Consider the following 21285-nt stretch of genomic DNA (forward strand, 5'->3'; position numbering starts at 1 on the left):
CTGACACCTTCCATTTCCCTTTGCTGGATTAATTTGATTGATTCACACTCTAATGTGTGTGTCCTCTGAGCCAATCTGGCTCCTTACCTACCTGTTCTGCTTCTCAGCTATCACCGCAGCTTCTTGCAGCCAACCTCCGCTCACTTCGCTGTTCCCCTGAACTGGCTGTGTATCTCCTGCTGCGAACCGACCTACGTCATCAGCTATGGCCCGGAAGGCAAGTCTTACACACAGCCAGGCCAGCACAGCTCTCTGAGACACTCTTGGTCAGGTTGTATACTACCAACTGTTTTCCTATTATATGCACCTGACGAATATCATACTGTTGGAGGATTGCTATTAGTCTGTTTGTGACCATAAAGACAGCCGTATCCCCACTAATGCCAGCCTTGTTTCTTACGGTCCCCAGTGTCCTGTGAGAAACCTGCAGCAGGATGAAATTAAAACAGTAGGGTTAACTCTGACTTCAGCAGATAGTTGTTAACCCTCCTGTCACAATACCATCATTTTCCTAAGCCTTTGACTTTGTATATAAATGTATATAAATTGTAGTTGCTAACATAAAATTCACTCTATGAGTCATTTAATACATTAACGCTCATAATATCAAAGTATACAATTCTGATAACCACCTATTATTACAGTTCATAATATATTATCATAATATACATAATACTTCCATAGGAATAGTAGTACGTTTGGCCAAAATAGAAATAGCCCCATCAACCTTAGGGACTTTCCCCAAAACTCTAAATTAGCCACAGGTAAAGGATATAACTTTATAAACCTTGAAGAAGGGTTAAAAAAAGCATCAAGTTTAGACCATTCCTTAGTAATCATATGAATAGGAAAAACATAATTTATGTAAGAACTTACCTGATAAATTCATTTCTTTCATATTGGCAAGAGTCCATGAGTTAGTGACGTATGGTATATACAATCCTATCAGGAGGAGCAAAGTTTCACAAACCTCAAAATGCCTATAAATACACCCCTCACCACACCCACAATTCAGTTTAGCGAATAGCCAAGTAGTGGGGTGATAAAGAAAGGAGTAAAAAGCATCAACAAAGGAATTTGGAAATAATTGTGCTTTATACAAAAAAAATTAAATCATAACCACCATAAAAAGGGTGGGCCTCATGAACTCTTGCCAATATGAAAGAAATTAATTTATCAGGTAAGTTCTTAAATATATTATGATGATAAGACAAAAACAAAAACAGAGGCGCCACATGTGTAGGTCAATAGAGACAGAACCATCCAATAAGGAGCAGATTAAGGGTACTCACAAAAGTAGCGGCACTCTATTATGCCAATAGGAGCGGGCTGGTGTTCAACAGCAAACCAGCTAGCTGTGTAAAGGTCCCCACCAAATACGATTAGCGCTGGAAATCTCTGCCTTCTGAACCTCAGGCCAATATTCCCAATGGCAATGGCGATCTCCGACTGGAACTGCAGGTGGAATAGGAGGAAGGGCTGAACTCCCCTTGGGTTACTGATATGGGGATTGTCACACCAACACCAGACTTATGTAAAAGTTTAAAATCAGTATTTTATTATACAAAATAAAAATACCAAAGGTATAACAAATTACAGCTGGGTGTGTGAAAACCAATCTCCCAACAAGATACAGAGTAGCGACCCAGTTTTGAAAAAAACTCTTCCATCCCAACCCAAACTAGTTTTCAAAAGAGCACCAACTTATAAACAGAAACTAGCTCCTAGTAAGGTGGTGATGTCTAAAAGGAAACCGGCTAACATTGCTAGATTGGGAGACAGGACCCATAACAATCATACCTTTAACAAAACAGGGGTTTTCAGATGTGGAAAGAAACTATGTCACATGTGTAAATATATAACACATGGATGTAGTAACATAGTATCCCACAATACAAGGGAGTTGTTCCCCATAAAAAGCAGATTGTCCTGTGATTCTAGCTATGTAATCTATGTACTGTCCTGCCAATGTGGGATTCAGTATATAGGTAGGACCTGTAGGAAGGTCAGGACTAGATGGAGTGAGGAACATTAAATCAAAATCACTCAAACACAGTGTCTCTAGACATATTTGTGACAAATATAGCTCTGGTAAATGTTCATTTAAAATAACACCATTAGAAGGGATCCCTCCAAGTAATCTGTACAATAGGTTTTCAAAATTGAGACAAAGGGAAACCTATTGGATTTTTAAATTTAATAGTTTATTCCCCACTGGTCTTAATGAGGTTATAGATTCCGCAGCATTTTTGTAATCATGTGTATATATATATATACTGTAAGGGTCTTTAGGATATTGCTGTTAATAATACATCTATAGTATTATGTTAATTTGTATTATGTCAATTTGTTCTCTGGACTTTCCCTACCCACTTGTTGTTGGTATTTGCACTAATACATATTTCATCTAATTGGAATGTGATTTTTTTTTTTTTTACAGTATTCAGTAGTTAATAGTATATATCGTTTTATCACTATCAAATTGAGGTAATAGTATTTAGTTGTTCCCATCAGATATAGCTAGCCATCCACATCATCACACCACATCAAACACACACACTATTTATACACACATAACATATGTCACTATCCCCTATTTATACACTTTATATATCACTTTAGCCCCATATTTGGGTTAGACTGCACATTCAGTCAAAGTTCAATTATATACATATTGATTGTATGTTTTGTTTTGTATATACATTCCCATTCACCTAGTATACATATTATTAGCACTGCATTACACATATATCTCATAGTTATTTGTGCCCATTATTATTTTTGTAATCCCTTTTATTTCGTTCACACTGTCTCAACGTGGCACCTTAGAGACTTACCCTTTATTAAAATCTCTTTAATGGCATTATTATTTATTCTGCAGTTTATTGCTGTGGTTTCACGCAAGTGTGGCATAATACACATAGTTTTCCCTTATTTGTTTATTAATATCAAGTATTCATATGAATATATTTCAGCAGCCAATCATATGGTTGTGTTTCGCCCACGTTTTATCTCCGCTATCCTATTGGTGCTGGGCGCATATGGGTGGCAACTATATTGTTACTCGCTGCCTTAATGGGCTTGTATGAATATCACATATGGGCTCTGGCGGACATGTGACTACACATCATTCTTTCTTTGTTTGTAGTCTGGAACCACGCTAACAGCTCATTGCGGCTATTTCGACCATGTGACCTTATGTCACTTCCGCATCTCTGTAGTCCAGGGCATCGATCATAGCGCTCAACGTATTAGGACAAGACATAGCGACAGGCCCCCAAAACGGCATTACTCCATTGGCTAATAAGGAAACACATGTAAGTCTTGTTTACTTTTGTATTTACACGTACTGGCTACAATCGATACTGGTTAGTTCCGATCGTATCACTCACAATTAACACTTTTAATCTTATTATTTGTTAATAATGATTTCCATTATATCACACTCCTTTATTATATAGATAATCACAATTTAAATGTAACACTACCACAACAACTGGGAGTATTGGGAAAGGAAGGATGTTATTGGATAATTTGTGCAAAGGAAGGGGAGGGTTTATTGGAATATGAGGTTACTGACCCTTATATAAAGGGCAACTACACATACATAGAGTATACAAGCCTGATGAAACGGGGTGTTCCCCGAGAAACGCGTCGCTACTCTGTATCTTGTTGGGAGATTGGTTTTCACACACCCAGCTGTAATTTGTTATACCTTTGGTATTTTTATTTTGTATAGTAAAATACTGATTTTAAACTTTTATATAAGTCTGGTGTTGGTGTGAAAATCCCCATATCAGTAACCCAAGGGCAGTTCAGCCCTTCCTCCTATTCCACCTGCAGTTCCAGTCGGAGATCGCCATTGCCATTGGGAATATTGGCCTGAGGTTCAGAAGGCAGAGATTTCCAGCGCTGATCGGATTTGGTGGGGACCTTTATACAGCTAGCTGGTTTGCTGTTGAACACCAGCCCGCTCCTATTGGCATAATAGAGTGCCGCTACTTTTGTGAGTACCCTTAATCTGCTCCTTATTGGATGGTTCTGTCTCTATTGACCTACACATGTGGCACCTCTGTTTTTGTCTTATCATCATAGAAGTGTATCATCCCTCCGGGTGACGACAGAGAGCGGCCTATTCAAGTTCTGGGACGTCTGAGGACACCTGTTGGACTTTTCATATCTGGCTTGTTCAGTTTATATATATATATATATATATATATATTTGTCTTGCTATCATTTGATAAATATATATATATATATATTTCCCTTTTTTTATCTATATTTGTTCATTATCATAGCGCCTCCTATAGAAGCCCAGTGATTGCGGTTATCACGGTGACTTCTTTATTTGTTTCTTAAATAAATTATGTTTTCTTTCATTTAATTGGCAAGAGTCCATGAGCTAGTGACGTATGGGATAGCAATACCCAAGATGTGGAATTCCACGCAAGAGTCACTAGAGAGGGAGGGATAAAATAAAAACAGCCATATTTTGCTGAAGAAAATTAATTCACAACCCGAAAACATAATTTATGTAAGAACTTACCTGATAAATTCATTTCTTTCATATTAGCAAGAGTCCATGAGCTAGTGACGTATGGGATACACATTCCCACCAGGAGGGGCAAAGTTTCCCAAACCTCAAAATGCCTATAAATACACCCCTCACCACACCCACAATTCAGTTTAACCCCTTAAGGACCAGCGACGTACCCTGTATGTCACTGGCCTTTTTTGGGGACTTGATTGTTTTATAGTGCGGTCTTGCCACCAGCGTTGAGACTGCTCTATTCCACAAAGCCTGCTGGAGGGCATTAATAGCGTGTTCTTTATAGACTTGTGCTTTTATGTCCTAAAAAAAACCTTAACGACCAGTGACATACAAGGTACATTGTGGTCATTAAGGGGTTAACGAATAGCCAAGAAGTGGGGTGATAAGAAAGGAGTGAAAGCATCAAAAATAAGGAATTGGAATAATTGTGCTTTACACAAAAAAATCATAACCACCACAAAAAGGGTGGGCCTCATGGACTCTTGCTAATATAAAAGAAATTAATTTATCAGGTAAGTTCTTACATAAATTATGTTTTCTTTCATGTAATTAGCAAGAGTCCATGAGCTAGTGACGTATGGGATAGCAGATACCCAAGATGTGGAACTTCCACGCAAGAGTCACTAGAGAGGGAGGGATAAAATAAAGACAGCCAATTACGCTGAAAAAATAATCCACAACCCAAATCAAAAAGGTCTAATCTTATAATGAAAAAAAATGAAATTATAAGCAGAAGAATCAAACTGAAACAGCTGCCTGAAGTACTTTTCTACCAAAAACTGCTTCAGAAGAAGAAAAAACATCAAAATGGCAGAATTTAGTACAAGTATGCAAAGAAGACCAAGTTGCTGCTTTGCAAATTTGATCAACAGAAGCTTCATTCCTAAAAGCCCAGGAAGTAGAAACTGACCTAGTAGAATGAGCCGTAATCCTTTGATGCAGGGACTTACCCGACTCTACATAAGCATGATGAATCAAAGACTTTAACCAAGATGCCAAGGAAATGGCAGAAGCCTTCTGACCTTTCCTGGAACCAGAAAAGATAACAAATAGACTAGAAGTCTTTCTAAAACCTTTAGTAGCTTCAACATAATATTTCAAAGCTCTTACTACATCCAAAGAATGTAAAGATCTCTCCATAGAATTCTTAGGATTAGGACACAATGAAGGGACAACAATTTCTCTACTAATGTTGTTAGAATTCACAACCTTAGGTAAAAATTTAAATGAAGTCCGCAACACCGCCTTATCCTGATGAAAAATCAGAAAAGGAGATTCACAAGAAAGAGCAGATAACTCAGAAACTCTTCTAGCAGAAGAGATGGCCAAAAGGAACACTTTCCAAGAAAGTAATTTAATATCCAGAGAATGCATAGGTTCAAACGGAGGAGCCTGTAAAGCCCTCAGAACCAAATTAAGACTCCAAGGAGGAGAGATTGACTTAATGACAGGCTTGATACAAACCAAAGCCTGCACAAAACAATGAATATCAGGATGATTAGCAATCTTTCTGTGAAAAAGAACAGAAAGAGCAGAGATTTGACCTTTCAAAGAGCTTGCAGACAAACCCTTATCCAAACCATCCTGAAGAAACTGTAGAATTCTAGGAATTCTAAAAGAATGCCAAGAGAATTTATGAGAAGAACACCAAGAAATGTAAGTCTTCCAGACTCGGTAATAAATCTTTCTAGACACAGATTTACGAGCCTGTATCATAGTATTAATCACTGAGTCAGAGAAACCTCTATGACTAAGAATCAAGCGTTCAATCTCCATACCTTCAAATTTAATGATTTGAGATCCTGATGGAAAAATGAGCCTTGAGATAGAAGGTCTGGCCTTAACGGAAGTGTCCAAGGTTGGCAACTTGCCATCCGAACAAGATCCGCATACCAAAACCTGTGAGGCCATGCTGGAGCCACCAGCAATACAAACGAACGTTCCATTAGAATTTTGGAAATCACTTTTGGAAGAAGAACTAGAGGCGGAAAGATATAAGCAGGTTGATAATTCCAAGGAAGCGACAACGCGTCCACTGCTTCTGCCTGAGGATCCCTGGATCTAGACAGATACCTGGGAAGTTTCTTGTTTAGATGAGAGGCCATCAGATCTATTTCTGGAAGTCCCCAGATTTGAACAATCTGAAGAAATAACTCTGGGTGAAGAGACCATTCGCCCGGATGTAGCATCTGGCAACTGAGATAATCCGCTTCCCAATTGTCTACACCTGGGATGTGAACCGCAGAGATTAGACAGGAGCTGAATTCCGCCCATACAAGTATCCGAGATACTTCTTTCATAGCCTGAGGACTGTGAGTCCCACATTGATGATTGACATACGCCACGGTTGTGACATTGTCTGTCTGAAAACAAATACATAATTCTCTCTTCAGAAGAGGCCAGAACTGAAGAGCTCTGAAAATCGCATGGAGTTCCAAAATGTTGATTGGTAATTTCGCCTCCTGAAATTCCCAAACCCCCTGCACTGTCAGAGATCCCCATACAGCTCCCGAACCTGAAAGACTTGCATCTGTTGAGATCACAGTCCAGGTTGGACGAACAAAAGAGGCCCCTTGAATTAGACAATGGTGATTCAACCACCAAGTCAGAGAAGATCGAACATTGGGATTCAAGGATATTAATTGTGATATCTTTGTATAATCCCTGCACCACTGGTTCAGCATACAAAGCTGGAGAGGTCTCATGTGAAAACGAGCAAAAGGGATCGCGTCTGATGCAGCAGTCATGAGACCTAGAATTTCCATGCATAAAGCTACCGAAAGGAATGATTGAGACTGAAGGTTTCGACAAGCTGAAACCAACTTCAGACATCTCTTTTCTGTTAGAGACAAAGTCATGGACACTGAATCTATTTGAAAACCCAAAAAGGTTACCTTTGTCTGAGGAATCAAGGAACTCTTTGGTAAATTGATCCTCCAACCATGTCTTTGAAGAAACAACACAAGTTGATTCGTATGAGATTCTGCAGAATGTAAAGACTGATCAAGTACCAAGATATCGTCCAAATAAGGAAATACTGCAATACCCTGTTCTCTGATTACAGAGAGAAGGGCACCGAGAACATTTGAAAAGATCCTTGGAGCTGTTGCTAGGCCAAATGGAAGGGCAACAAACTGGTAATGCTTGTCTAGAAAAGAGAATCTCAGGAACTGATAGAGATCTGGATGAATTGGAATATTAAGATATGCATCCTGTAAGTCTATTGTAGACATATAATGCCCTTGCTGAACAAAAGGCAGAATAGTCCTTATAGTCACTATTTTGAATGTTGGTATCCTTACATAACGATTCAATATTTTTAGATCCAGAACTGGTCTGAAGGAATTCTCCTTCTTTGGTACAATGAATAGATTTGAGTAAAACCCCAGACCCCGTTCCAAAACTGGAACTGGCACAATTACCCCAGCCAACTCTAGGTCTGAAACACATTTCAGAAACGCCTGAGCCTTCACTGGGTTTACTGGAATGCGTGAGAGAAAAAATCTTCTCACAGGCGGCCTTACCGTGAAACCTATTCTGTACCCTTTTGAAACAATGTTCTGAATCCAAAGACTGAAAAATCGTAACCTGCCCCCTACCAGCTGTGCTGGAATGAGGGCCGCACCTTCATGCGGATTTGGGAGCTGGTTTTGACTTTCTAAAAGGCTTGGATTTATTCCAGACTGGAGAAGATTTCCAAACGGAAACCGATCCTTTAGGGGAAGGGTCAGGCTTCTGTTCCTTATTCTGACGAAAGGAACGAAAATGATTAGCAGCCCTATATTTACCTTTAGATTTTTTCGTCCTGAGGCAAAAAGGTTCCTTTCCCCCCAGTAACAGTTGAAATTCTAGAATCCAACTGTGAACCAAATAATTTATTACCTTGGAAAGAAAGAGAAAGCAAAGTTGACTTAGAAGTCATATCTGCATTCCAAGATTTAAGCCATAAAGCTCTTCTAGCTAAAATAGCTAAAGACATATACCTGACATCAATTCTAATGATATCAAAAATGGCATCACAAACAAAGTTATTAGCATGTTGAAGAAGTTTAACAATGCTATAAGCATTATGGTCTGACACTTGTTGCGCTAAAGCCTCCAACCAGAAAGTGTAAGCTGCAGCAACATCAGCCAAAGAAATAGCAGGTCTAAGAAGATTACCTGAACATAAATAAGCTCTCCTTAGAAAAGATTCAAGCTTCCTATCTAAAGGATCCTTAAAGGAAGTACTATCCACCGTAGGAATAGTAGTACGTTTAGCAAGAGTAGAGATAGCCCCATGAACTTTAGGGATTTTGTCCCAAAATTCTAATCTATCAGATGGCACAGGGTACAATTTCTTAAACCTTGGAGAAGGAGTAAATGAAGTACCCAGACTATTCCATTCCCTAGAAATTACTTCTGAAATAGCATCAGGAACTGGGAAAACTTCTGGAATAACTACATGAGGTTTAAAAAACGAATTTAAACGCTTAGTAGATTTAGTATCAAGAGGACTAGACTCCTCCATATCTAATGCAATCAACACTTCTTTAAGTAAAGAACGAATAAACTCCATCTTAAGTAAATATGAAGATTTATCAGTGTCAATCTCTGAGGCAGAATCTTCTGAACCAGATAGATCCTCATCAGAAACAGATAAGTCAGAATGATGGCGGTCACTTAAAAATTCATCTGAAATATGAGAAGTTTTAAAAGACCTTTTATGTTTACTGGAAGGAGGAATAACAGACAGAGCCTTCCTAATAGAATTAGAAACAAATTCTTTTACATTAACAGGGACATCCTGAACATTAGATGTTGAAGGAAAAACAACAGGTAAAGGATTATTACTAATGGAGACATTATCTGCGTTAGAAAGTTTATCATGACAACTAACACAAACTACAGCCGGAGGAACAGATACCAAAAGTTTACAACAAATGCACTTAACTTTGGTAGGACCAGCATCAGGCAGCGTCTTTCCAGAAGTAGATTCTGATCCAGGGTCAGGTTGTGACATCTTGCAATATGTAATAGAAAAAACAACATATAAAGCAAAATTATCAAATTCCTTAAATGACAGTTTCAGGAATGGGAAAAAAATGCAAAATAAACAAGCCTCTAGCAACCAGAAGCAATGAAAAAGTGAGACTTAAATAATGTGAAAAAAGGTGGAGACAAGTATGACACCCACATTTTTTGGCGCCAAGAATGACGCCCACATTATTGCCGCCAAGTAGAACGCCCATTTTTTTTGGCGCCAAGTATGACGCCACATCCTCTGACGCCGAAAACGACGCCCACATTTTTTGGAGCAAAAAAGTTTGTAACGAACAAACTTTCGGCGTCAACTATGGCGCTGGAAATGACAAAATTTTGCGCAAAAAAAGTTCACGCCAAGAATGACGCAATAAATTGAAGCATTTTCTGCCCCCGCGAGCCTAACAGCCCACAGGGAAAAAAGTAAATTGAAAATTTTTAAGGTAAGAAAAAAATATTTATTCATATGCATTATCCCAAATAATGAAACTGACAGTCTGAATGAAGGAATACTGATTATCCTGAATCATGGCAAATATAAGTTTAAACACATATATTTAGAACTTTACATATAAAGTGCCCAACCATAGCTTAGAGTGTCATAAATAAAATAAGACTTACTTACCCTAAGACACTCATCTACATATAGTAGATAGCCAAACCAGTACTGAAACGAGAATCAGTAGAGGTAATGGTATATAAGAGTATATCGTCGATCTGAAAAGGGAGGTAGGAGAAGAAATCTCTACGACCGATAACAGAGAACCTATGAAATAGATCCCCTAGAGGAAGACCATTGTATTCAAATAGGCAATACTCTCTTCACATCCCTCTGACATTCACTGTACTCTGAGAGGAAAACCGGGCTTCAGCCTGCTGCGAAGCGCATTACAACGTAGAATCTAGCACAAACTTACTTCACCATCTCCATGGGAGGCAAAGTATGTAAAACTGAATTGTGGGTGTGGTGAGGGGTGTATTTATAGGCATTTCGAGGTTTGGGAAACTTTGCCCTTCCTGGTAGGAATGTATATCCCATACGTCACTAGCTCATGGACTCTTGCTAATTACATGAAAGAAATATAAGTTTATTCTCATAAATGAAAGGAAAAAAACTTAAAACATAAGCAGAAGAATCAAACTGAAACAGCTGCCTGAAGAACTTTTCTAACAAAATTTGCTTCAGAAGAAGCAAATACATAAAAACGGTAGAATTTAGTAAATGTATGCAAATAAGACCAAGTTGCTGCTTTGCAAATCTGATCAACTGAAGCTTCATTCCTAAAAGCCCACGAAGTGGAGACTGATCTAGTAGAATGAGCTGTGATTCTCTGAGGCGGGGCTTGAACCGACTCCAAATAAACCTGATGAATCAAAAGCTTTAACCACAATGCCAAGGAAACGGCAGAAGCCTTCTGACCTTTCGTAGGACCAGAAAAGATAACAATTAGACTAGAAGTCTTCCTGAAATCTTTAGTAGCTTCAACATAATATTTCAGAGCTCTCACCACATCCAAAGAATGTAAAGATCTCTCCAAAGAATTCTTAGGATTAGGACACAAGGAAGGGACAACAATTTCTCTATTAATGTTGTTAGAATTCACAACCTTAGGTAAGAATTTAAATGAAGTCCACAAAACTGCCTTATCCTGATGAAAAATGAGAAAAGGAGATTCACAAGAGAGATCAGATAATTCAGAAACTCTTCTAGCAGAAGAGATGGCCAAAAGGAACAACACTTTCCAAGAAAGTAGTTTAATGTCCAAAGAATGCATAGGCTCAAATGGAGGAGCCTGTAAAGCCTTCAAAACCAAATTAAGACTCCAAGGAGGAGAGATTGATTTAATGACAGGCTTGATACGAACCAAAGCCTGTACAAAACAGTGAATATCAGGAAGCTTAGCAAACTTTCTGTGAAATAAAACAGAAAGAGCAGAGATTTCTCCCTTCAAGGAACTTGCAGACCAACCCTTATCCAAACCATCCTGAAGAAACTGTAAAATTCTAGGAATTCTAAAAGAATGCCAAGAGAATTTATGAGAGGAACACCAAGAAATGTAAGTCTTCCAAACTCAATAATAAATCTTTCTAGAAACAGATTTACGAGCCTGTAACATAGTATTAATCACAGAGTCAGAGAAACTTCTATGATTAAGCACTAAGCGTTCAATTTCCATACCTTCAAATTTAATGATTTGAGATTCTGATGGAAAAACAGACCTTGAGATAGAAGGTATGGCCTTAATGGAAGTGGCCAAGGTTGGCAACTGGACATCCGAACAAGATCTGCATACCAAAACCTGTGAGACCATGCTGGAGCCACCAGCAGCAAAAAAACAATTGCTCCATGATGATTTTGGAGATCACTCTTGGAAGAAGAACTAGAGGCGGGAAAATATAAGCAGGTTAATAACACCAAGGAAGTGTCAACGCATCCACTGCTTCCGCCTGAGGACCTGGACGGGTACCTGGGAAGTTTTTTGTTTAGATGAGAAGCCATCAGATCTATTTCTGGAAGACCCAACATCTGAACAACCTGAGATAACACATCTGGATGGAGGGACCACTCCCCTGGATGTAAAGTCTCGTGGCTGAGATAATCCGCTTCCCAATTGTCTATACCTGGGATATGAACCACAGAAATTAGTCTGAAAAACAATTAGTCTGAAAATTGTCTGAAAACAAATGAACGTTCTCTCTTCAACAGAAGCCGAATCTGAAGAGCCCTGAAAATCGCACGGAATTCCAAAATATTGATTGGTAATCTCGCCTCTTGAGATTTCCAAACCCCTTGTGCTGTCAGAGATCCCCAAACAGCTCCCCAACCTGAAAGACTCGCATCTGTTGTGATCACAGTCCAGGTTGGATGAACAAAAGAGACCCCTAGAACTATACAATGGTGATCTAACCACCAAGTCAGAGATAGTCAAACATTGGGATTTAAAGACATTAATTGTGATATCCTTGTATAATCCCTGCACCATTGGTTCAGCATACAATGTTGGAGAGGTCTCATATGAAAATGAGCAAAGGGGATCGCGTCCGATGCTGCAGTCATGAGAACCAAAACTTCCATGCACATAGCTACTGAAGGGAATGACTGAGACTGAAGGTTCCGACAGGCTGCAACCAATTTTAAATGTCTCTTGTCTGTTAGAGACAGAGTCATGAACACTGAATCTATCTGGAAACCTAAAAAGGTGACCCTTTTCTGAGGAATCAAAGCACTTTTTGGTAAATTAATCCTCCAACCATGTTTTCGAAGAAACAACACTAGTTGATTCATGTGAGATTTTGCAGAACGTAAAGACTGAGCTAGAACCAAGATATCGTCCAAATAAGGAAACACTGCAATACCCCGCACCGAAAACCTTTGAAAACATAATTTATGCTTACCTGATAAATGTATTTCTCTTGTGATGTATCGAGTCCACGGATTCATCCTTACTTGTGGGATATTCTCCTCCCCTACAGGAAGTGGCAAAGAGAGCACCCACAGCAGAGCTGCCTATATAGCTTCCCCCTTAGCTCCACCCCCCAGTCATTCGACCGAAGGCTAGGAAGAAAAAGAGAAACCATAGGGTGCAGTTCTGACTGAAAGTTTAAAAATAAAAATATATATGCCTGTCTTAAAAAACAGGGCGGGCTGTGGACTCGATACATCACAAGAGAAATAAATTTATCAGGTAAGCATAAATTATGTTTTCTCTTGTAAGATGTATCGAGTCCACAGATTCATCCTTACTTGTGGGATACCAATACCAAAGCTTTAGGACACGGATGAAGGGAGGGACAAGACAGGGACCTCAAACGGAAGGCACCACTGCTTGTACAACCTTTCTCCCAAAAATAGCCTCCGAAGAAGCAAAAGTATCGAACTTGTAAAATTTGGAAAAAGTATGAAGCGAAGACCAAGTCGCCGCCTTACAAATCTGTTCAACAGAAGCCTCATTTTTAAAAGCCCATGTGGAAGCCACAGCTCTAGTAGAATGAGCAGTAATCCTTTCAGGAGGCTGCCGTCCAGCAGTCTCATAGGCCAAACGGATGATGCTTTTCAGCCAAAAGGAAAGAGAGGTAGCCATAGCCCTTTGACCTCTCCGTTTACCAGAATAAACAACAAACAAAGAAGATGTTTGACAGAAATCTTTAGTTGCTTGTAAGTAGAATTTTAAAGCATGAACCACATCAAGATTGTGTAACAGACGTTCCTTCTTAGATGAAGGATTAGGACACAAAGAAGGAACCACAATCTCTTGATTGATATTCTTATTAGAAACAACCTTAGGAAGAAACCCAGGTTTGGTACGTAAAACCACCTTATCTGCATGGAAAACAAGGTAAGGGGAATCACATTGTAAAGCAGATAGCTCAGAAACTCTTCGAGCCGAAGAGATAGCTACTAAAAACAAAACTTTCCAAGATAGAAGCTTAATATCTATGGAATGCATAGGTTCAAACGGAACCCCTTGAAGAACTTTAAGAACTAAGTTTAGGCTCCATGGCGGAGCAACAGGTTTAAATACAGGCTTGATTCTGACCAAAGCCTGACTAAATGCTTTAACGTCTGGGACATCTGCCAGACGTTTGTGAAGTAGAATAGACAAAGCAGAAATAAAACGGTACTGTGCCTTTAAGAGAAAAAAAGCAGTAAACTCTAGAAAAGCAGTTGGATGACTCTTAAGGAAAAGAAACTGCGCAACTGAGGCGCGAAAATAGGCCCCTCCCACCTCACTCATAGTTTTGAGGCCTATTAGAAAAACACCTGAATGTCTCTTAATTAACCATGTTGGTTAAAAAAACCTTAAACAAGCCACAATGACCCCTTCAGTCCCTTCAAAAAATGTTATAATTGCATTATTTACTGAACAAATAAATAACGTTTTTTCCTAACAGTGTCACCAGTAACAAATGAGTCCTTCAAGTAAGCTGAAATTCCTATCCAAGTGTCTGAATACAGCTTACCCTTTCCCCATGGGGATATTGCCAGCCTTTTCTAGAATAAACACAGTCTGACTAGAAAAACATACCTCATATGCAGCTTAGCATGCAAACCGTTCCCCCAACTGAAGTTTTCCTGTACTCTTCAGCCCTTGTGAGAACAGCAGTGGATCTTAGTTACAAAGTGCTAAGATCATAATCCTCCTTGCAGAAATCTTCATCTCTTTTTCTGCCAAAGAGTAAATAGTACACACCGGCACCATTTAAAATAACAAACTTTTGCTTGAGAAATAAAAAACTAACATTTTTGTCACCACACTCGCTCTGCATTTCCTAGTTACTTAGAGTAGGCAAAGAGAATGACTGGGGGGTGGAGCTAAGGGGGGAGCTATATAGGAAGCTCTGCTGTGGGTGCTCTCTTTGCCACTTCCTGTAGGGAGGAGAATATCCCACAAGTAAGGATGAATCGGTGGACTCGATACATCTTACAAGAGAAAAGATTCTTGGAGCTGTTGCTAGGCCAAAAGGAAGAACGACAAATTGGTAATACGTGTCTAGAAAAGAGAATCTCAGAAACTGATAATGATCTGGATGAATTGGAATATGAAGATATGCATCCTGTAAGTCTATTGTGGACATATAATGCCCTTGCTGAACAAAAGGCAGAATAGTCCTTATAGTCACCATTTTGAAAGTTGGTACTCTTACATAACGATTCAAAATTTTCAGATCCAGAACTGGTCTGAATTAATTTTCTTTCTTTGGGACAATGAATAGATTTGAATAAAACCCCAGACCCTGTTGCTGAAAAGGAACTGGCATGATTACCTCTGAAAACTCCAGATCTGAAACACACTTCAGGAAAGCCTGAGCCTTTATTGGATTTGCTGGTATGCGTGAGAGAAAATGTTCTTACAAGAGGTCTTACTCTGAATCCTATTTGGTACCCCTGAGAGACAATACTCAGAATCCATTAATTTTGGAAAGAATTTGTTCAAACATTCTTGAAAAATCTTAATCTGCCCCCTACCAGCTGAGCTGGAATGAGGGCCGCACCTTCATGCAGACTTGGGGTCTGGCTTTGGTTTCTTAAATGTCTTGGATTTATTCCAATTTGAAGAAGGTTTCCAATTGGAAATAGATTCCTTGGGGGAAGGATTAGGTTTCTGTTCCTTATTTTGTCGAAAGGAAAACGGTTAGAAGCTTTACCCTTAGGTCTTTTATCCTGAGGCAAAAAAACTCCCTTTCCCCCAGTAACAGTTGAAATAATCAAATCCGGGGGGGCGGAGTCAACACCGAAACTGAGTGGTCGCATGCTTACATAGCTCCGGCTATCTACCACTTCTAAACATACTATTGACTGCTCAGATCAGCTTAGCTTATTGAAAATCGTATGGCCAAAGATTCAAGGATCTTAAATAAGAAGCCTGGAGTTTAGGTGGCACTTGCAGGTAGCAAAATGTTATATATTATGCAATGCCCTATACCGGGTCTTTCAGGGAGCAGCCATCTTGGGGATCCTGCAGAGGCCTATTAAGAGATGACCCCATTGCAACGAACAGCTTTTCTATTCATATGGATGGCGAGATTGTGAGGAGTAGGAGCTGCTCCCTTCCACTTTGGGAATACCTGCTTTCCTGCTTACATCAATGTGCTGCAGATCATCAGACTGTTTTAGGATAACTCCCAAGCGATCAGACAGTATCCAGATGACACACATATTTGTCCCACAGACATGGAAAAAGGGAGTAGGTTAGGATTCTGGATTCAATATAGGGACAATAGACACAACGTAGCAGTTGTCCCTGCAATTACACATCACTGATTCTTCCTATACAATTATTATACTAAGGGACATGAATGTTTGTAATACAGACTCTCTAAGAGCTTATTTTACTACTATATCAGCAGTTCTGTTTTACTCTGCTTTACTCATTTGTGTCTTGGGATGTCTATTGTATTTTTTTTTTTATTATTAATAGTTTCTGATATTGAGACGTGTCAGCTATGGTGTTAGTCTGTAACTACCAAAATTCATGAGATTACCCTTCTACTTTGCTTACACTACTGGTTTCACTTTGTATCGGTAACTCTTTATTAATATAGCTACTGGCTGACTGCCGCTTGCAATAGAAGTTTCCCTTTTTCAACTTATTGACAGTATCTCTCCTGGCCCCCTAGATGGCAGCATAGATAAATGTTAACACTCATTCATGTGTTTATGACGTTTTCTTCTCAAAAGCTGGTGTCTTTACACGGAACTCAGAAATATATGCCAGTCTGTACTACCTCCATTTAATATAGAGCATAATAGACAAGTAGATCTCCTGGAAACTGGACATGAGAACATATCACAATTGCGGTGAGAAAAGTTAAAAAATTAGTTAAACACTTGCAAATTTTATCTCCCACAGGCTTCAACAAACTTGGAGATACTTTTGTAAATATATCTCATTAGGATTATATCTCACACATAAACCTTAGATGTCTTTATTTAACTTCTACTACTGCTGTCTGGAGAACTTATAAACCCCATGTTAGATTGTTTCATATTTCTTGTCTAACATTGTTTGAGGAATACCAATAGTCTCACATGTATATTTGCCTATCATAGATTATGTTTAAGTCAGCTCAGGTATTGGGTTTTTGCACAAGATTCATGCAATAGCTGAATAACATCTTACAGCATTGTGGTACGAATAGGTTAATCATAGTTTAATTTAGAGTTTAGCTTCATAGGTTGGTCACTTATCTTTCCCCTGGGTTTCTCTCCATGTCTGCCCAACTTCATGTGTCCCCATACTTTCATACATTCAAAGCTATATTATCATACTTGCCTGCTGACAAAAAAACACTACTTTAATATGCCCATTCACTCTATATATCCAGATACAAATGTATGAGGTATGATTGTGTATTCCAAGCAGTTAGGCATTAGGTGTTTCTTAGAGGTCCTCGCTCTTAGTTGGATATTAAATCACACAAAGCTCATTATTATCCCTTAGGTCATAGACATATATGTTTCCATCTGGTTCTTAAGTTGCTGGGTGTAGGGCCCACACTCAGCCAATAAGATTTACTTTGTTGCATACTAGTATATTTATGACTATGCAGTACTAAGGCAGACCATGTTATACCATGCTGTTATGGAAACTGGTGCACCAATACAATGGAGTTACAATGATTTCCTCTTTACACTTCTACCTCCCAACACACATTAACAATATATAGAGCACACATTTTTCTCTGCAAAGTTGTGAGGTCCATGTGGTCAATGGGTAGTGCTTCCTTTGATATTGCATTTGTCCTCTTGTTCTCCTCAGGTATCGTCTGTTACCACATTGACCCATACTAACCTAAACCACAAGATCCTAAACTAATCTAGAATTAGCCTTCTCATAGTTAAGTATGTTTCTGCTATATTTAAATTACCACCTCCTCCCCCCCTCATATAATAAACCTCCTAATCTAGGAGGGTTCCCTATGCAGTTTCTCTCGCCTATACCGCACCCTAACTACTATCTTTATACATACATCTTGCAGTACAACATAAGATTGATCATATTTCCCCTTTGTAGATTAGCAAGATTGTCTAACATTTTTCTTTTACATTATTACCAGCTTTTATTGCAGCTTTTGAATCTATCGCAACGTATTTATATCTTTTACCATATTACTTATGCACAGGAAAATAATTCCTCCTCTATAGTATTTAAAACCCTGCAGGGTCCACAAGTGGCCCACTTGTTGTTGGAGGAAATCACACTTGTTATAAAAAGAGGTTCTACCTTCATATTGTACTATAATATATTTTTGCTGTTATACACCTTTCAATGTTAAGTATTGTTATTGTCTCCGCATGAGTATAATTGGAAAACTGTCATCCCTACTTTGATGTACATGAGCATATTAGTGTACCTGTTGAAAACCTCAATAAAAAAAAGAAAAAGAAATAATCGAATCCAACTGAGAACCAAATAATTTATTACCTTGGAAAGAAAGAGATAGCAATCTGGACTTAGAAGTCATATCAGCATTCCAAGATTTAAACCACGAAGCTGTTCTAGCTAAAATAGCTAAAGACATAGATTTAATATCAATTTTGATGATATCAAAAATGGCATCACAAATAAAATGATTAGCATGTTGAAGCAAGCAAACAATGCTAGACAAATCAGAATCCAATTCTTGTTGCGCTAAATTTTCCAACCAAAAAGTTGATGCAGCTGCAACATCAGCCAAAGAAATTGCAGGCCTGAGAAGATGAACCGAATATAGATAAGATTCAAGTTTCCTATCTAAAGGATCTTTAAAAGAAGTACTATCTTCCATAGGAATAAAAGTACGTTTAGCAAGAGTAGAGATAGCCCCATCAACTTTGGTGATCTTTTCCCAAAACTCCAATGTAACTGCTGGCAAATTATACAATTTTTTAAACCTTGAAGAAGGAATAAAAGAAGTACCAGGCCTATTCTATTCCTTAGAAATCATATCAGAAATAGCATCAGGAACTGGAAAAAACGCTGGAGTAACTACAGGAGGTTTATAAATAGAATTTAAACGTTTACTAATTTTAATATCAAGAGGACTAGTGTCCTCAATGTCCAATGTAATCAACACTTCTGTTAACAAAGAACAAATATACTCCATTTTAAATAAATAAGTAAGTAAATTTGTCAGTGTCAATATCTGAGGAAGGATCTTCTGAATCAGATAGATCCTCAGAGGTGGATAATTCAGTATGTTGTCGGTCATTTGAAATTTCATCAACTTTATGAGAAGTTTTAAAAGACCTTTTACATTTATTAGAAGGTGGGATAGCAGACAAAGCCTTCTGAATAGAATCAGGCAATGTACTATTACTGATGGACACATTATCTGCATGTAAAAGTTTATCATGACAACTATTACAAACCACAGCTGGAGATATAATCTCCACAAGTTTACAACAAATGCACTTAGCTTTGGTAGAACTTATCAGGCAGCAGGGTTCCAACAGTGATTTCTGAGACAGGATCAGATTGAGACATCTTGCAAATGTAAGAGACAAAAACAACATATAAAGCAAAATTATCAATTTCCTTATATGGCAGTTTCAGGAATGGGAAAAAAATGCAAACAGCATAGCCCTCTGATAGAGAAAAAAGGCAAGAGGCATATAGGAATGGGGTTTTAAATAATGAAAATATTTGACGGCAAGTATGACGCACAACACAAACACAATTTTGTTTTTGGCGCCAACATCCGGAAATGACACACTCACGTCATTGAAGACGCAACCTTGCAAAAGGACTCGGCGTCAACTAATACCCGGAAGTTATGAATTTGCGTAATCGCATGTAACGTCACGCCAAAAAAATCTTGCGCCAAAAATGACGCAATATACTTCGGGATTTTGCGCCCGCGCAAGCCTAATTCTACTCGCAAATTTAAAATGACAATCAATTGAAAAAAAAGACTATAGCCCAGGTAAGAAATACATTTTTCCTAAAAAAGCATTTCCCAGATATGAAAATGACAGTCTGCAAAAGGAAATATACTGAAAACCTGAATCATGGCAAATAAGTACAATACATATATTTAGAACTTTATATAAATGCATAAAGTGACAAACCATAGCTGAGAGTGTCTTAAGTAATGAAAACCTACTTCCCAAAAGACACCCATCCACATATAGCAGATAGCCAAACCAGTACTGAAAAGGTTATCAGTAGAGGTAATGGAATATGAGAGTATATCGTCAATCTGAAAAGGGAGGTAGGAGATGAATCTCTACGACCGATAACAGAGAACCTATGAAATAGATCTCCCGTGAGAAAAACCATTGCATTCAATAGGTGATACTCCCTTCACATCCCTCTGACAAACACTGTACTCAGGAATTGGGCTTCAAAATGCTTAGAAGCGCATATCACAGAAGAAAAACATAATTTATGCTTACCTGATAAATTTATTTCTCTTGTAGTGTATCCAGTCCACGGATCATCCATTACTTGTGGGATATTCTCCTTCCCAACAGGAAGTTGCAAGAGGATCACCCACAGCAGAGCTGCTATATAGCTCCTCCCCTCACTGCCATATCCAGTCATTCGACCGAAACAAGACGAGAAAGGAGAAACCATAGGGTGCAGTGGTGACTGTAGTTTAATTGAATTTAAACCTGCCTTAAAAGGACAGGGCGGGCCGTGGACTGGATACACTACAAGAGGAATAAATTTATCAGGTAAGCATAAATTATGTTTTCTCTTGTTAAGTGTATCCAGTCCACGGATCATCCATTACTTGTGGGATACCAATACCAAAGCTAAAGTACACGGATGATGGGAGGGACAAGGCAGGAACTTAAACAGAAGGAACCACTGCCTGTAGAACCTTTCTCCCAAAAACAGCCTCCGAAGAAGCAAAAGTGTCAAATTTGTAAAATTTTGAAAAGGTGTGAAGCGAAGACCAAGTCGCAGCCTTGCAAATCTGTTCAACAGAGGCCTCATTTTTAAAGGCCCAGGTGGAAGCCACAGCTCTAGTAGAATGAGCTGTAATCCTTTCAGGGGGCTGCTGTCCAGCAGTCTCATAGGCTAAGCGTATTATGCTCTGAAGCCAAAAGGAGAGAGAGGTTGCCGAAGCTTTTTGACCTCTCCTCTGTCCAGAGTAAACGACAAACAGGGCAGATGTTTGACGAAAATCTTTAGTAGCCTGTAAGTAAAACTTCAAGGCACGGACTACGTCCAGATTATGCAAAAGACGTTCCTTCTTTGAAGAAGGATTAGGACACAATG

Source organism: Bombina bombina, chromosome 1 (genome assembly GCF_027579735.1).
Source record: "Bombina bombina isolate aBomBom1 chromosome 1, aBomBom1.pri, whole genome shotgun sequence".
NCBI classification, from domain to species: Eukaryota; Metazoa; Chordata; class Amphibia; order Anura; family Bombinatoridae; genus Bombina; species Bombina bombina.